The 18414-nt window shown below is 43.1% G+C and overlaps 1 protein-coding gene across 16 annotated transcripts in view; it reads right to left on the bottom strand.

Moving 5' to 3' along the window:
• Positions 1 to 18414, bottom strand: part of LOC109897029 (adhesion G protein-coupled receptor L3) — a 303186-nt gene that overhangs the window by 266475 nt on the left and 18297 nt on the right. For all 16 annotated transcript variants that reach the window (XM_020491529.2, XM_020491527.2, XM_031832342.1 and 13 more), the window contains exon 2: positions 5900 to 5980. The gene's annotated coding sequence lies outside the window, so the exon portion shown is untranslated. The remainder of the gene's footprint in view (positions 1 to 5899; positions 5981 to 18414) is intronic.

Below are 18414 nucleotides of genomic sequence, written 5' to 3' on the forward strand. Positions count from 1 at the left end.
TTAAGTGATCCCTCTATAAAAAGCCCAACTGTAATCTGCTCCACTCCTCCCCGTAATGTCCTCAAATGATCATCACTCCCAGTAAGCCGGCTTCAAACACTTCAAACAGAAACTGCTCAGTGACTGCTCTCGCACCTAGTCGAAGCTTTAGAAGGAGCACTGAAAGGCATTTGTGACCACGAAAAAGGAGAAACGCAAAATCTCCTAAGAGTCGTCTAAATCTCTGTAGGTGAAATCCATCAATTACACTGGAAAATTAGGTACTATAGGGGACTCTTTCCAGCTAACCGTATATCTTTGCAACATATTCTGATGTATGAGTTTCCAATACCCCGTAATTAAGAAGCCCTGTCTGAGCCAGAACGACTCATACCACCTGCCATTCTTCAATATCTGCTTACATTTTTGTAGCTTCTCAATGGTAGTCGGTATGCACATATATAAAACAGCATAAACCACAGGGTGGTGCTGGTTGAGAATCCTCAGTCATATCATACGATATCCAACAGGCCCTGTGGAATGACTGGCGGTTTCCTTTAATCTGCATCAACACATTCTAGCTGTTAGTTTACATTAGAGTACATGATCTAGGCTCTGCATTTAGGGAGAGGCCCCCAGAAATAGGCCTACTGTAAGTCACAATATAATATCCCCTTTCACCATAATAGTAAGTTGCCAGAAAGGGCAGGATCCCCTGTTTCTGTAGATTGATGTACAAGTCAACTTGGACAGGAAGTTTGTCTATCGCAAGTCCCCCCCTGGCCTTAATCCGACTTCACTTTGCCAATGTGTTCCCTCCCTCCTTAGTCGTCATGCGTCGGAGGCGACATGGCAGGGGGTGCGGCTTCTGGGCCGACCAATCAAGCCAAGTGGAACCTTCTGCGCTCTGCACGGTCCTCTGGGATTGAGGATGCAGCGTGTGACAGAGGGGGGTAGTCAACCCTTCTTGAACACCCCCCAGTCATCACCACTCTGATGACTCCATTCCAGTTCGTCTCAGAGAAAATCAATTCATGATTCAACCATGAAAGTCCCATGCATTTTCTTTCAAACAGGTGATATACGCTATATAAATGCATGTAGACACCCCTTAAAAAAGTGGATTTGGCTATTTAAGCCACACCCATTGCTGACAAGTGTATAAAATCAATCAGAGTCATGCAATCTCCATAGACAAAAACACTGGCAGTAGAATGCACCGTCATAGGATGCCACCTTTTCAACAAGTCAGCTTGTAAAATGTCTGCCTTGCTAGAGCTCCTCCGGTCAACTGCAAGTGCTGTTATTGTGAAGTGGAAACGTCTAGGAGCAACAACGGCTCAGCCGCGAAGTGGTAGACCACACAAGCTCACAGAATGGGACCGCCGAGTGCTGAAGTGAGTAGTGCGTAAAAATATTCTGCCAACACTCACTACAGAGTTCCAAATTGCCTCTTGAAGCAATGTCAGCACAATAACTGTTCGTCGGGAGCTTCATGAAATGGGTTTCCATGGCTGAGCAGCCGCACACAAGCCTAAGATCACCATGTGCAATGCCAAGCATCGACTGGAATGGTGTACAGCTCACCACTACTGGACTCTGTAGCAGTGGAAACGCATTCTCCGGAGTGATGAATCACGCTTCACCATCTGGCAGTCCCATGGACTAATCTGGGTTTGGTGGATGCCAGAACACCACCTGCCCCAATGCATAGTGCCAACTGTAAAGTTTGGTGGATGATAAATAATGGTATGGGGCTGTTTTTCATGGTTGGGGCTAAGCCCCTTAGTTCCAGTGAAGGGAAATCTTAACGCTACAGCATACAATGACATTCTAGACAACTTTGTGGAAGGCCCTTTCCTGTTTCAGTATGGCAATGCTCAGTGCACAAAGCGAGGTCCATACAGAAATGGTTTGTCGAGATTGGTGTGGAAGAACTTGACTGGCCTACACAGAGCTCTGACCTCAACCCCATCGAACACCTTTGGGATGATTGGAACGCCGACTGCGAGCCAGGTCTAATCGTCCAAAATCAGTGCCCAAACTCACTAATGCTCGTGGCTGAATGGAAGCAAGTCCCCGCAGCAATGTTCCAACATCTAGTGGAAAGCCTTCCCAGAAGAGTGGAGGTTTTTATAGCAAAGGAATGACTAACTCCATATTAATGTCCAAGATTTTGCAATGAGATGTTCGATGAGAAGTTTTCCACATACTTCTGGTCGTGTAGTATACCTTGTTATTATTGGCTTGGTTTCAATCAATTTGGTCCATACCGTGCAATTAGCCGAGGTCCCACCACATTACGCTCCATCGTTATGATGATAATCCCCCCCCTGACAACGTGCCACCGATGGGCCACGAACCATCCATGCTGTATGAGTTGGTTATGTAAGCTGGTGAGGGAAAGGAGCTGTGATTCCCTTGTCTTAGCAGCAGCAGCGAGGCAAACAGCACGGTATGCATATGCAGGCCGGGGGGACATAGGTAGACACTCAGACACAGCCAGGCTAAGAGCTGAGCAAGCATGACCGGGGGGAGAGAGGGACAGGGGGAGATGTTTCAGAAAGAGACAGAAAAAAAGAGGGAGGGGGGGGTGGACAGGAAAAAAAAGGAAGATGGTGAAAGAGCGAGAGATAGATGTGGGTGAAGGACAGGTTGAATGCAGTGTGGTACAACTAGAGCATAAGAAAGGACAACAAAATGAATTGAAGCAAGGACAAGGCATGTACACATTCTCTACATTAAGATATGGGGTGGTTCCGAAATGGAACCCTATTCCATATAGGCTGAGTATACAAAAAAACACTAGGAACACCTGCTCTTTCCATGATAGACTGACCAGGTGAATACAGGTGAAGTCTATGATCCCTTACTGATGTCATTTATTAAATCCACTTCAAAATCAGTGTAGATGAAGGGGAGGAGACAGGTTAAAGGATATCTAAGTACACAATGTAGTGAATAGGATGCCATTTGGGATGTAGACAATGTGATAAAGACAAAAAGGGGTCAGGTCTTTCTTAACTAAATTAAATCAAAGAATACACCTTCTATTAGTTGAGTATGTTGAGAAATTCTTAGTATTTTGATTATTTTTCACAAAAGCCGAAATCTACAAAAAATATGCCCATGCATATAATTTCAGACAATTCTAATTTGTATCATGGGGTCGTGACATTTCTGCACAGAAACAAGCAATGGGGGGGCGTATCACACCCTGCGAGGACCTCTCCACCTGCTGGGGCAGAGGTGACCGTAAACATGCCTGGGCAAATATATTTCACAGTGTCGTGGTGCCACATGTCAAAAAATTCACCACTACAGATATCAAAAGTGCATCAAACGACTTGTGGCTTTTCACACATTTATGTCGAACACCAACATGTTCCTCATTTGAGGCGTTTGGTAATTTTGTTAGCCAAAGCACCAGAAGACCTGTAAAGTAAACAGTCCTCAGGTTGAATTCAAATTTGAGGACGTTGCAGACGTCGCTCCATTCAAACTACTCTGCGTCATTCAGTGAGACCTAGACGACATGGCTGTCGAGCCAAACTAACAAAACAAATGGCACTGCTTTAAGATAACAAAACCAAAACCTCGGAGTGCATGTGATCAGAACCCTTTGTGGTCAAATAGACCTTACACTGTCGTCACTATGGTAACCTAGATGGGTATGCAAAGCATGCTGGGAAAGGTGTATGAGGTGACTAGTCAAAGGCTCCCCTCCATGTTCCCGCGGCATGGTATCTACCTCACTCTCCTAGGCGATCATGTCTCCTTCCGCTAGATTGGACTTAAATCAAAGTGACCGCACATTAAACAATATAAGGTGCATCAAATGAAGGTCGGGAGTTAAGATGTTTTGGAATGAAAGTAGTAATACAAGGATATAAGTTCCTTTGACACCTGTCAAAACTAATATAGTAGTTCATTTGTGAGATACACTCCTACACTCCTTTATGCTAGCAGCAGGCTCCTGCCATTACAATAGATCTGAGAAGAGAGCAGGGGAGTTGAAGTCCCAGAGATTTAAATATAAAAATATGGGTGCATCTCAGTTGTATTTAATTGTTTCCTCATGCCCTCTGTCCTAGCCTCCTCCTCAAAAGGTATTGGAGGAAAATATCTGAGGGGAGGAACGCAAGGAATCAAGGAAATACAATTGAGATTCCCACTGTACAAGAGTAACATCCATTACACATGTGCTAGCTTTAAGATACAATCCAAACATAAGCCCTTCCATACAACATACACCGAGTGTACAAAGCATTAGGAAAACATGCTCTTTCCATGACAAACTGACCAGGTGAATCCACGTGAAAGCTATGATCCCTTAAGGTCACTTGTTAAACCAGTGTAGATGAAGGGAAAGAGACAGGTTAAAGAATGATGTTTAAGCCTTGAGAGAATTGGGACATGGACAAGAGAAAATATGTAAGTGCTTTTGAACAGGGTATGGTAGTAGGTGACAGACGCACAGGTTTGAGTGTGTCAAGAACTGCAACGCCGCTGTGTTTTTCACGCTGAACAGTTTCCTGTGTGTATCAAGAATGGTCCACCACCCAAAGGACATCCAGCCAACTTGACACAACTGTGGGAAGCATTGCCGTCAACATGGGCCAGCATCCCTGTGGAATGTTTGACACCTTGTAGAGTCCAAGTCCCGACGAACTGAGGCTGTGAGGTGCAACTCAATAAAACACCCCACTGTTCTCCTATGTTACTCAAAAGCTTCATTGACATCTCGCGACTAATATGCCAAGTAGATTTGACTCCTGCCCTTACTTATTTTCATACTGTGCAGAGGAAAGGACTGGCTGTGACATTAATGCATATTTATTGTACATTAAAACAGGTTATCACTCAGATTACTCTCAGCAGAAACGCCTGCACTGTTTTCTGAAAAACCTGTCTGAGGAAGAAATGCCATTCAAATCCTTTCGACTGCCGGGGTGCCATGTACTGTAACTTGCAAAACCCCCTGGTGCGATTCCGTGTGGAGTTATTCAAAAAAGGTGAAATGCCACCTCTTGCTGAATTTATAAACCGCTGTTGAGAACATATTTCCGCCCACCGTATCGCACGGCTTACGATTAAGTCACTTCATCAACAACAGATGATATGTCAGGTGACCTGGATAATCATTTTTTTCAGATGAGCCGGCGATATCCTCGCCTCAATCGCTTAGAGTGGCAAAGAGAAGAAACAACCGGGGGGGGGGCAGAGGAACGAGAAGCAAACGTAAACAAGGAGGGGGGTGGCGTTTACTGAAAAACGCACAGCCTGCAGTAATGGGGGGAGGGGGGGAAGACAAGCATAAGGTATGGGTGGAGAGGTTTTTTGGGGGGTGTTGGCGTGGGGCGGGTAGAGACTCGATGCACAGCAAAATGGAAGCCAGCTGCACTTTTGCATGATTACGCCGAAAACATAATTTGCATCAGGAAGCGCAATCCAAACATGCTTGTTGGATGTGCGTGGTTATCAACCAGAAAACTCTCCCATTGCCAAGGGGGCATTGCTTACCAGGGCTGTCCCGTAGTTTTGCATATGTTAATGAGCACCTATCATAGATCATTTCCATAACCATCAACTCATCAAATCGCACACAAGGAAACAAGTGAAATTGGACCCAATGAATGCTCGTCATCAAAATACTGTGTAGGAGACTGCATGTGCATTTAATCTTTCCCTGATGCATATTCATGCTTTCAAAGGAAACTATTTGGAATTTCTGCAAGGTCGGTTGAATCACTTGAAGAGGGTAACTTGATAGCAAGCCAATTAAAAAAAGTTTTTTTTGAATCAAGCGTTCATGACTATCTGTTTTTGGGATTGAATTTGAGAAAACAGTGAAGAGAATTGTCTTATGATAATCGCAACTGTTTGATCTGACGAGGAAGTGGATTGACTTGTCACATACCTGGGAGTGATTCTTCTCTTGTCAAAGCTCCTTACAAATCCAGTACATCACATCTCAGAGTCTAGAACCATATATCCCATCCTAGAACAGAGAGAAAGAAACCGGTTAGAATCCAAAATGACTGATGAGCAAAATAAATAAATAAACGATATTCACAACACAATGAATCGATTTAATCCATGACGATGATAGGGATATGGATTAGAATCATTTTGAAAATGGCATCATTACAACTTATGATTACACACATGATCATTTGCATGTATATGTTAGCTGCATATTAATGAACTGTTGGTGCATCTTCACTTGCCCATTAGAAGTTATTTAGCAGCATCCTCATAAATGTTTCAAGTGGTCTGGGTGCACTCTGTATTGGCGATGTGTTGATTATATATGTATGAAGCGCTATTCAGGTCACATCAGCGTTTAATGGCTGATTTATTAGGACCCAACAGGGCCCTTCTGATGGCCGCCGGACAAAGAGCCTGATTTAAACTGCATTAACACTCTGCAGTAAATATCCCCATACGACATCAGCATTTTGATGACCGCTTTTTCTTTCCACCATTTACCTTTTTTTGCTGAATGAATACACACACACACACACACACACACACCACCCTCTTGCTCCATTTTCTCTCTCTGTCTTTGTATCAATCAGTCTCTCGCATTTGCTTTCCCTCTTCATCCCTTTGTTTTGCTCGTTCCATTTCTCTTCCCCCGTCATTCTCTCTTTCGATCTTTCCTTCCCTCTGCACTCTCTTTCTTTTCACCTTTTGAAAAGGCTTCAGAGGTGAAGAGGCTGAGTTTAATTACAGCTGCATTAATATGATTTACGACAACTCCCCTATAATTAATTCTACAGAAATGTGTGTAATTGATTTTTTTAAATGTATTTAAAAATACACACTCCCATGGTTTCTTTGTGTGTGTGTGTGAGACCAGCACGGGCCAAAACATGCGTTGTCATCCTCTCCCTGGAATGATGCTATTGTTTGTGGCAGCAAAAGGAGCTGTGAAATGCATTCCCTTCAAAATTATCTTGATGGAATGTCATCCACATCGCAAACACTAAATGTATGCAGACGGCAGCGGAGGTCCACACATCTGGATAGGAATAGTAAATGATACAAAGGGTTAAATCCGAAATCAAACGAGGGGTTGAATAAGCACTAACCAAATGATAAACGTAATTTCAATCCAATTTGCTTGAACAGAAGTGTAGACTGATTGTGTGGTCTCATCTGACCAAATATATACAAGATTGTATCCTAGCCTACATCATCAAAGCAATACTACAACCTCATGGAAGTACGATATTGCAGTAATGCAGTTCTCTCATGCCTTGTTTTAGTCTGCATTACCAAACTGGCATCTTTGACCTGTTATATTACTCATGCTGTAGCTTTGAAAATGTATAGAAAATACCTGCTCAGACCAATCAATGTAACATGTCAACAGCTGTCACAGTATCGGTTTTAAAAATGAACCATTCTGAAAAGTTCATAGCAACAACACTCACTAGAATCACACTTCCGTTTGATTTGCTTCATTTTAATATCAACATGTTGTACCGATGACACGGACACCCTGTACTACAAATTACCGTCTAGACCAGGGTTTCCAAAACCTTTCGTCCACATCTGAAAATTCTCAAGACCCCAACCATGTGAAAAAAAACTATGTAATTAACAGACAATGCTAACTTTATTTGGGGCTGTGGCAGTCAATTGCAAAACATTTAACAGTATTCTGATTGTCTTCATTCATCATCACATACTTTTAAATGTGGGGCTATGACAGTCAATGACGGCCAACTGCAAATTAGTCTGACAATGTATCTTCTCACCACCACTAATGAGATGGGTGTGTTTGATGCATGTCACATCGGCGCTTCTCAAAGTCAGGGGGCATGGTCAACTGTGCACATTTCTCTGTGGTCACATCCAACTTGGATCGATATTTGGTTTTACGGTGCTTTCAAGACAACTGGGAACTCAGAAAAATACAAGAGAGGCCTGAGTTCCAGAGTTGGAATGCAGAGTTGGATGACCTTTCAAAATGATTTCTGAAAGGTCATCCCCCCCAGAGTTCCCAGTTGTCTTGAACACACTGAAATCGGAAGTTGGAGATTTGAGTTCCCAGTTACAAATTCCCAGTGGTTTTGAATCATTTTCATGTAGATGTTTAAGGTTAACCACATTACAATGATTTTGAGATAAAGACAAGATATATATCAAATAAAATATATATATTTATATATTTTTTTAAATAATAATTTAAATCTCCGGTTGCGACCCCACATGGGGTTGCGAACCCTAGTTTGGGAACCGCTGGTCTAAACAGTCTACACATCGTCTGGCCCAATGTTATTTCCTCACCAGTAACGCGTGTGTTTCATCGCGTACATTATTCATTAAGTCCAATCCAAATCGGAGGTTGTTGTTAGATTGGCAGACACCATATGTCAATATCTGGAGAACCAGGCTGGTGGTCAGACAGACATAGCATCTGTCAGTTATTTGAAGGTCCATTGGGGTTTGAAGAACCTTTTGCACCAGCCATATTGCACCAATCCCCCCAAGCAAGAGTTTTGCACAGTGGAAACTAGCTGAATTTACAAAGCATTATGTTCACATTGGAGTGAACATCTCAATTGAAAATGGTTTAACTTGCACGCTTAGTGGTCATGGAGAACAACTGTGTACAAATCATGGAAATAAACTCCAGCACACAAGTGATATTGACGCTCCAAATGCAGATTTAAATGGATCTTTATACCAATGTTTCTGTTTTGTTCTTCGTAAGAACACTTTACCCTCTCGTTTTCTTATCCTTCTCTGTCTGAGCTACACATTGAGGTGTTTTCACAGCAAGATATTGGATTTCTTCCACTACTTTCATCGGGGCAGAAGTGGTGGTGGCGACCAGGGATAGGAGCTTCTAAAACCTCTTCAAAGGGTTGTGAAACAGAGACAAATGTGCCTTTCATGAGGCACTTACAGGTGTCTGAGACACTGTTGTATTACTGTGGGGAGTCTTCACAGGAGTATACACATTTATATCAAATGTCGTGCTGAATAAAGAGTAACCTATCCGGAAAGCAACATTTTAGTTGAGAATGCCAAACTAAGGAGAAACTTAAAAGCCGCTTCCCATCTAGGTTCATCAAGGTTCAAATCAACATCAACCAAAGAAACCTCTAACTGAAACTTCACTTTCTTTTAAAAAAGTCTACCATTTCGTATCGTATCAGTTTCAGTGCATTTGTATCAGCAAATGAACAGGCATCGAGTGTGGCCTCAGGTTTGATTCATACCATGATTGCATCCAAGGAAACAGCTATTGTACAACCCGAGATAGTGGACCTTAAAGTCTTCACAATGCGACACACATAAAAGGTTAGTCTATACTGTGTGCTGCGAAACCCAAGTCCACTCACAGGCATTTAGTGCACTATACCGAAACAATTCATATATTCTGCTGTAAGTGCTTTTATCTAGCTTTTAGCGAACTATCCAGAGTTTACAGTCCATTCATACAGCCAACTATAGCTGCTTCAATCTAGGTTTTACAGCACTAGGGACACATAGCCTAATCGAAGGGTTATCACATCAACACTCCTAACAGGCCCATATACCTTCTGCTAAAAAGAAAAACTAGAAAAAGCACACGTTTACAGACTAATGACTGACTAGTGGCTAATGGCTAACGCATGACTAATGACTGACTAGTGGCTAATGGCTAACGCATGACTAATGACTGACTAGTGGCTAATGCATGACTAATGACTGACTAGTGGCTAATGGCTAACGCATGACTAATGACTGACTAGTGGCTAATGGCTAACGCATGACTAATGACTGACTAGTGGCTAATGGCTAACGCATGACTAATGACTGACTAGTGGCTAATGGCTAACGCATGACTAATGACTGACTAGTGGCTAATGGCTAACGCATGACTAATGACTGACTAGTGGCTAATGGCTAACGCATGACTAATGACTAACAACCTGTGGGGTAAAGTACATAAGTAGTACTTTCAAGTATTTTTACTGAAATAGTTTTACTCCATACATTTTCCCAAAAGTACTCGTTACATTTTGAACGCTTAGGTCATCTCTACTGCCTCTGATCTTGTGGACTCACTAAACACAAGCTTTGTATATAAATTATGTCTGAGTGTTGGAGCGTAACCCTGGCTATAGTTCAAATACAAACTAGAAAATGGTGCCATCTGGTTTGCTTAATAAGGAATTTGAAATGGTTTTCTACACCTTTTACTTTTGATACTTAAGTATATTTAAAACCAAATACTTTTAGACTGTTTCTCAAGTAGGATTGTACTGGGAGACTTGTACTCCAGTCATTTTCTAAGATCTTTACTCAAATATGACAACGGAGTACTTTTTCCACCACTGCTAACAATTGACTAATGGCTGACTAATGCAGGGTGACGGCCTGTGTCGTACACAAAAGGCGAGGCAGTTGTGGTCCCCGGAGCTCATCAAAGAGCGGCTTACTTTGTCAGCTGAGTGGAGAATGTGCTGAGAGCGAGAGAGAGGCCGGGAAGTCACAGGACAGGGCTCACTAAGCCACTGTCGCCCCCGACACACACACACAAACAAACACACGCGTTTCTAGTGTGGCGTTACAAGCGACAAAACGCGGTAACGGCTGATCCTAGTCTCTCAACTCATGGGTTGTTACAGGCCAGAACACAGCCAGAGGCTATATGGACAAGGTTAATGTAGAGAAAATGCATTGTGATTGAAGTGTCCTGGTTATGAACAGGACCAGCTTGGAGAGAGTGGATACCACACAAAGTGCTCAATTGACATTGTGTATCCATACTATGGAGTCGAGACGCCGTGGTAGTTTTGTCCATCAAATCTAATAAAACTTGCCATTAATTCATACAAACTTCATGGTTTCCAAAAACGAGTCTGCAAACTGAGTTGCATTTCTCATTGTAGCCTATATAACGACAGGCATGGAATTCTTGAAAACAAGAGGTGGGCCTAGACCTCCATGAATGTGTGTGTATGTGAACAAACAAATTTGATAACACATTTGATTATTCAAGTAAATGAGAGCTTTGTTTTAACCTACAGGTAGATAACACATGGCACATATTATTCCAGTAATTCTCAAACATTATGTGCTGAGTCAGTCTAGGGGTGTTAGCAGAGGCTATCATTAGGCGTGAATGGGGAAGCAGGACAGACACACACTATGCATAGGCAACATCTGGACCCAAGGGACAAATTAAATGCAGGGTAACTGATAACAATTGACTGCGGTTGTTGGCAACCCAGACCAGAGAACATGCAGATAGTAAGGGAGGCAGAAAAATACATTCTGCAGCCTTGTTTTCACTTTCTCTGCTCCTCACTCACTCCCTTCTTCTGCATAATCTTATCGTTCTCCCTCTCTCCATCCCTATCCGTCCTTCTCCGCCATCCTCCCTCTGCATCTTCCTATCGTCCTTCCTCTCCAATGTCAACCTCTCAAATCTCCCCCTGCGTCTTCTGCTGAGTCTTCTGTCTCCGTCCTCTCCCTAACTCTCTCTCCATCTGCATGACATTGAGTGGAGGTGGAGACGGGCGTACGTTCAAATAACACCTCCAGCCTTTTTAGATCCTCTGCTGCAGTCTCCCACATGCTTGCGTCCTTAATGGCCTTATTAGTGAATGGCAGAACCTTGAACTATGCGAGATGTGTGTTACTGACGTGTTTGTCTCTGTGCGTATTGAGTGTGCAAGCAGACGGTTGTCCCTGTGTGTCCTATGATATGAATGTTGGATAAAGCGTCGAGGAGCGGAGGAGGCTTCCTCATAACCCTGCTCTGTTCACACAATGAGAAAAGGTAGGTGGGTGGGAAATCTGGTGTGTAAAACAGCTTCTTGCGAAATATATATTTTTGAAAATGTATACGTCAAAGGTGCACAAGCGTCAACCCCACAATTTGTGAGTCAGAAAACATTTCCAAAAACTGGCCACCTTTGTGCGTGTCAAGCAAACCAGAGGCAACCCCACAATGTGTAAAACCCCTTGTTGTAGTAGATACTACTCAAAGTGGCCACCTTTGTGCGTGTCAAGGCGAATTAGCGTCAACCCCACAATTTACAGTAAACATGCAAAACACCTTGTCGAAGACACCTTTCAAAGATGGCCGCCTTCGCGGGTGTCAAGGCGAACTAGCGTCAACCCCACAATTTTGCCCTCTTCACCGAAGCTTGAGAGGCAAGGTGTGGGGAAGGGAACGGGTGTTTATCTTTGAGATGGAATATCATTATGGTAATGATGCTATTCTTTCTTTGGAATACATACATACTCTCAATGGGATGACCAACCTTGCGGCGGAACATAGAAGTCAATAGAGGAGAAGATTGTATGGGTGACGTTAGTGGGACTTGACACTGGAGGTCCTTCAAAGGGCTACAGCATCGTGTGCATGTACAATCAGACGTTTCGCTTTTCTCCTCCCTCACATAATAACGGCACTTTGCATCACGTTTGCAGTGCAGGGTTATATTGTCGGGCAAGGAGACGTGATCAAGATTAATGCAGAGTATTAGAGTATAATACTATTGAATGCAAATACCAATATTCCACTGCAAAGGAAAATTATCTAAATAACTTACTTGAAGAAATATGTAAAGGCGGTATTTCTGAACATTTCGATTGACATTTAGTTTGTAATATTATTTTTTGCTTGTGTGGGTGGCGGGGAGGAATAATATGCAGACATGAAACTCAACATGTGCACAAAAGCACTGCAACACACATCGACACAAAAACTGTGTTTTGGCATTGAGAATGGGTTCCAAAACAAACCTGCATCTGATTGAAACTGGGGATCGAGTTACTGGCAAGGCCCGTCTAGTGTCCTGCTTCCATGTGTAAGGAGCAGGAACGGGCACACACAATGCTCCCATTCAGGCTTTGTGGAAGACAGCCGAGATATCCCAGGACCCCTGTAACAGGGAGGTTAGAAAGGGTGCCCATTTCTCCACGAGGTGATGAACAACGTCAACGCCTTCTGTACTACTACATGCAGATTGTGTCCCAAATGGCACCATATTCCCTATATAGTGCACTACTTTTGACCAGAGCCTGTGGGCCCTAGTCAAAAGTAGTGCGTAGCTCACTATATAGGGAATGTGGTGCCATTTGGGATACAAACAGACACGACTGAACCTGTATCAACATCTTAAATGGGCAGCCTGACCTTGTATTGATCTACACGTCATAACACAAGGGAACATGTCGCTCTTTTATATCACATTGTGGACAAGTGTTTAGGTCCCACTGTGATACTGTGAAATTGGCCTGTCCAGGTGAAAAATGGACATTAAGAAGAGAGGGATTAGGACTTAGACACTGGACTACATATTGGAGTTGATTGGAAGTCTCTCCTCCACCCATGATCAGGGCTATTTTGTCTTTCATTAGTTAGTGGCATATGAACTACTTCCTAATACGACACAGTATAACACAACAAGTCACCTAACTTCTACGGATAACCTTCTTGATTTATCACCGACTTCTTTTCGTATCAAGGCAGCTAGTGTGTAAAAGTCCCCCCCCCCCAAAAAAACACAAAAGGTATCAGACGTAATTGATCCGACAACTCCCCCATTTCCCAGTTTGGTATTAATTTCCCATTAGCAAAAATACAAGATATACCCTTTGACCTTTGAGGTAGTTCAATTCTGAGTAGCTCCAAAATGAATAATGACGAGGGGAAAACAGGAAAATTATTTCAGTAGAGAGTATGAGCCTGTCCCTACCTGCACGCCTGCGAGCACACACACACACACACACACACACACGTCGCAAATCATAGCACTGCACAAGCAGATTCTGGGCTTCGACAGAAATGGTCAATGTCTGGAAAAATTACACACGGGCCGCGCAGCAATACATCCTAAACGTACATCTGACAGAGGCTTTTAAAACACAGACAACGCAGGCAGAGCAGCCATTCATGCGTAAAATTGGACAGCCATCCCTCAGCCCAGGCATACATCTATGGCTGGCATTACATGGGGAGAAGCACAATAGAATGAACTTCTGATTTAAAAAAATAAAAAAATGTAATTGAATCCGGGATTCAATAGGGCTGGATTACAGTCACAAAAACATGGCCATGTGAATTCCACGCTCAGCAGGGGGTGAACAATGTATTAATTCAAGACTGACTGATTGACTAACTATCATGTTGGTTCTACTCACAAACTATTGGGAAAGTAAGTGTGCACTTGTTTTGTTTATAAAATGCTGGAATATGAATTCCTTGATAATGATAGTTATAAGATATTATCGATCCTTTTCTAAAAAATAGAAGTGGACGATCTCCCATAGCAATCAATGAATAAAACGGACTGCCCAAAGAGGCATTCTGAACGGTGCCTGGAAAAAGTCAATTGGGTGTGATGCGAGAAACAACAGAGATTGTGAAAGGACTTAAGCACACGATTTACTGAGAAGGCCTATACCACTTGTAGCCATCCATCTTTAAAAAAGGCATGATGACAGTATGTGCAGAAAATGGGTCCTGTAACAGTTTGCTACAACAGCCAATAATTCTGTTTAAGACCTATAAAGGTTACGGGGGAGGGGGGGGGGGGGGGTCACTGAATGTGTAACCCCTAAATCCACAGGTTATCAACCCAGCAAATCACATTTCTGTTGCCAAGTTTACATTAAACATGTACACAAAAAAATCTATAATAATAAAAATAAAAATAGGGATGGAGTGATAGGCATCTCTGTTTTGGTGAAGCCCTGTTGCATTATTCTCTGCCGGTGGCTGACGCGATAAGAACTGACAGTCGACTGCTGTAAAGTGACATTGTGCCTCGGTAAACGTGTTCAATTCTTGTTAGGGGCAGGGAGAGATAAGGGCCGTGTCCTCATCGGGTAGCTAGATGCCCCTTGCTAATGTTTAGCCTGGGAGGAATACCGTTAAAGCTTGCAGGAGAGAGTAAATAGCAGTGTTGGTGGTAAACATTTGGGTTACAAATGAAAACTCAACAAAACCAAAGAGTGTTTGGCATCTTCGAAATGAGAAGTCCTCAGATATATCGCCTTCTCTGAGCGTTGCCGAGGGTGACATTGTGATGAATTGCTCAAGCAGAGTCATGATTCCAGTCGTCAATAGCTTTCCAGATAAACTTGGGCAGTTTATTTTCTATGAACTGGGATATTCCGTCACAAAAATAAAGAATTCAGTCATTTCAGGCTGAAAAAAAGGGCCGAAGCAATCATAATGGCAGGCAGTGTGTTGTGGGTAGCGGTTCTATGCTTGACTGAGGAACATGGGGCTGCATACTAATGTTACTGGGATTCTTTGAAGCAGATTGCGAGCACTCGCTATTGGCCACTTTTCAAATTGAGCAGATTGCAAGCAAAACAAGACAACAATTGTCTAAGTCTATACATTGCTTATGAGTGTCTGTCTAATTTACTCACGTCAATGTGCACTGTACTTTTCAAATCCTCCTCACTTCCACAGCCAACAGAATAGCCCCTCAATTTAATGTCAGACCATGGAGAGGTAAGACTGATCCATTATGATGGTGGTGATGGTTGTTGTTGTTGTTGTTGTTGTTGTTGTTAGGGTTTCCTGCTTAAGGTCAAATGAGGTTCAACTTTTTAATTTAGCCCAGCAACAGAATTCAACCCAGCAGTCTTGTGGGGTAACAGTATAGCACAGTTAAACAGCGGCAGACCTACTCAGAGTTACGGATCTCTCAGTAGAGATTGTTCTGGCTCCTGTTACTCAGGTCAAAGATAGGTCGAGGAATGAGATTTTTCAGAACGAGGTGTGAGGACCATGAGATTGGATGCCGCGTTTTGCATGTCATTAAAATTGTACACGGCGCTAACAAAAACAAACTGACGGCGCATGGTAACTGACAGAGGGAGACAGATGGCTGTCGGAGAGGGGTTTCTTATGCATGAGGACTCTCTGCATCTGTTGGTGTGTGACTTCAGATCTCATGGCCGGGGTGACGTTCCAGCGGGGAAAGTACTGTTCATACGGAAGCAAACGAAAGCTGAGCGCTGTTATCTGTGTTCAAAGAAATCCAGCCATTTTATTTGGGGAGACCTAACTCCTGCACAATAGAGTTGGAGCCGCAATCCTACTCAGGAGGCCTTGAAAGCAATTAAGGACCCAGTCAATCTCTTGACACCCAGGTGGGGTGACACTGCTAAAATAATAGCTTCAGTTAATCAGATGGGCAGAGAGCCTTGAAGGAAAAACCAGCAGGACACTGCAGCCCCCTCAAGACCAGGGTTGGCCACCTTTGTCATACGAGAGACAACGGTACGGGACCTGGGGTTGGCAACCTTTGTCATCTGTCAAAACATCATAAAATGTGTATAAAGTGGTTGTATGGCCACAGTCCAGGCTGACTCTCCGTCCAGGCTCCTCTCAGAGACAGGCTCTAATTGGACATGATGGTTGAGAGCCTGAGAGATGCTCTCTTATTCGGTGTGCTTTTCCCTTTTATTAAAAATTAAAGTGCGATTCGGATGCTCAATTTGCATTCAACCAGACAATGGAGAGAAGGTTACAATTCTCTCTCTCTCTCAAGATCGATGCACCAAAAGCACTTCTTTCCTGTTCAATTTCATCCTTTAGTGTCAGTACAATTAAAACTACTCTTGACCATCTTTCCAATCCACATTTCCCCCACAACCAAGACAGTCAAAGTCATCAGTCGAACGCGGCGCAAAAAAAGCCTTCCCCGCAGGAGCATTGGCATCACGTATTCCACACTCCCAATGATTAGATGGAAGGCCAGGTTATTGACCACTTCAGGATGGAGGATTCATTGGACGGAGGGGCTGTACGTTTGTAGCTAATGATGAATTTTATAGGGTCACAAGGAGCCAATCTGAAGCCAAGCAGTGGGTGGAGAAAGGTGGCCAACTCTTCCGATGGAGGTTTTGGCCTATTAGGGAAGGAGAAAGCGGCTGCCTGTTGTATTGAGGCATGTATTGGTCCGAATACTCGGTTCACGTGTCAAGGGATTCTATATTGAGTGGGGATGACAAGAGCATCAGGTGAGAGGACAAAGTTGTTTTAAATATGAGTATCAATTCAAGCCTAGTTTCAGATTGTGCTAGGCAGTCATGGAAAGGCCGGATGCTTTTGTAATTAGTTAAATGCACCAATCTCACTGTTACTATTATAAATTAAATGTCAGGTTGATAAATTGGCAGAGTGCTTTTGTAACTAATACAACAGAATTTGCTCGCCATCTCACCATTTAGACCCCTTCAGCATTTCAAATGCCACATTTCAGTTTGAGCGCCAGACTTACATTATTAGTTTATGTACCGTGAGCCAACGTCACATCAGTTTATCTTGATCGCAGCGCATCAACTGGCACATGTGCACTGCCATATTCCCATTTTTTCCCCCATTAAAGTTGGCAGAATATGACAATTTATCATGTGACACATTTGTTCTGAAAGCTGTGCAGATAGAAATCAGTTAGTGACCTGGGTGTAGTGGCTGCATTTAAGCTGCTGCTCCAATTATTTCTGCCCAGTTGCAATTATACGAGGCTACCCAGCTGTGTTTGACACAAAGCTGGCTTTCCGAGGGCTTACCACCACCAAAAACATAAACAAGATTAGAGACCGTAACCTTTCACATCGACTCATCTCTGACAGCGGAGCCAGTAAGTGGACATTTGGTCTCGCCAGCCGCACCGCCACCACAACCTATACAACAACAACAAAAAGATTCACCACAGTGAGGTGCTTAAATGCCTTACTGCAAGGGGCTGAAAGAGAGAAAAAAACGAGTTGCAATGTGCCTCCCCGAATTAGATTGCTTTGTGCAGGGCAAAAGTTATCTATGATTCTCATCTCAATCTATTCTGTTCATTGGGGGGAGTTGTAGCCACAGGAATGGCACAGAAATATCCCGGTTGATATCACATTAAAGTTAAAGCCACAGGAATGGCACAGAAATATCCTGGTTGATATCACATTAAAGTTAAAGCCACAGGAATGGCACAGAAATATCCTGGTTGATATCACATAAAAATTAAAGCCACAGGACCCTGGCAGATTAAGAGCAACTTAAACTGTGCTCTATCCAAATGGCTCTGTATCCCCTCAATGTCCTCTGGTCAAAAGTACTACATAGCGAATAGGGTGCCATTTTAGACAAAGACTGCTGCAACAATATCATGACTGCGAGTGCCTATTAATCATTAAGGGTGGGAGTTTAACTGTGAAGGATCAAACCTGAGCTCATAGTCTAGCTACCTACCGTAGTCTCACATTGCTCCAGTATGATAAGCATGCTCATAAATTCTTTCATCGGTCTAAATATGAGCTGATATGTAGCCATCCATTTGGCACGTACAGCACTGAAAGTTAACAGTTCATCTTGACTGAATTGGTATCCCCCCCCCTCTCCCATTGTGGTAATTTATGAGACCATGGCCTGTGAATAACTAGGCAGCCCAGATCTGACTG

Source organism: Oncorhynchus kisutch, linkage group LG9, assembly GCF_002021735.2.
Source record: "Oncorhynchus kisutch isolate 150728-3 linkage group LG9, Okis_V2, whole genome shotgun sequence".
Lineage (NCBI taxonomy): Eukaryota > Metazoa > Chordata > Actinopteri > Salmoniformes > Salmonidae > Oncorhynchus > Oncorhynchus kisutch.